We start from the raw sequence: 487 nt of genomic DNA on the forward strand, positions 1-487 counted from the left end.
GAACAACCACTGGGAAGCACTCGGAGGTAAATCAATCACCATGGAGGAGCCTTTTTTGCACTGTGAGAGCTTTCTCTATGGACACTTCACCGGATCATTCACCGAGTATACAATGTTTCTTTGTCATTCTATAGGGATGTTCGGCTTATGAACAGTTTAATGTTATCATCTTATTTCTGGTCCCGTAAAATATTCCCATTGATCTGAGATAGGAGCGCTGTGCTGCAAGATAACAGTCCAGATTCAAGTGTATTCCAATATAAGAACAGATGGAAGATCAAATAAGAAAGCTGACGCGTTTGGGGGGCCCAGCATCAGCCCCCTTCATCAGGGCTTATAGATAGGAGACAGTGTATATGGACCAAGCTGAGAGTGCCAGGCACAGAGCTCATCAGCCGTTGGTTTGTTTCTGGACCATTCGCTTGCAGTGCGGTGCTTCTGTTTCATATTCAGTTTTACACTCCAAACAAGGACATGGTCAGTGAAG

Source organism: Nanorana parkeri, unplaced genomic scaffold, assembly GCF_000935625.1.
Source record: "Nanorana parkeri isolate BGI_ZX_2015 unplaced genomic scaffold, ASM93562v1 scaffold967, whole genome shotgun sequence".
Lineage (NCBI taxonomy): Eukaryota > Metazoa > Chordata > Amphibia > Anura > Dicroglossidae > Nanorana > Nanorana parkeri.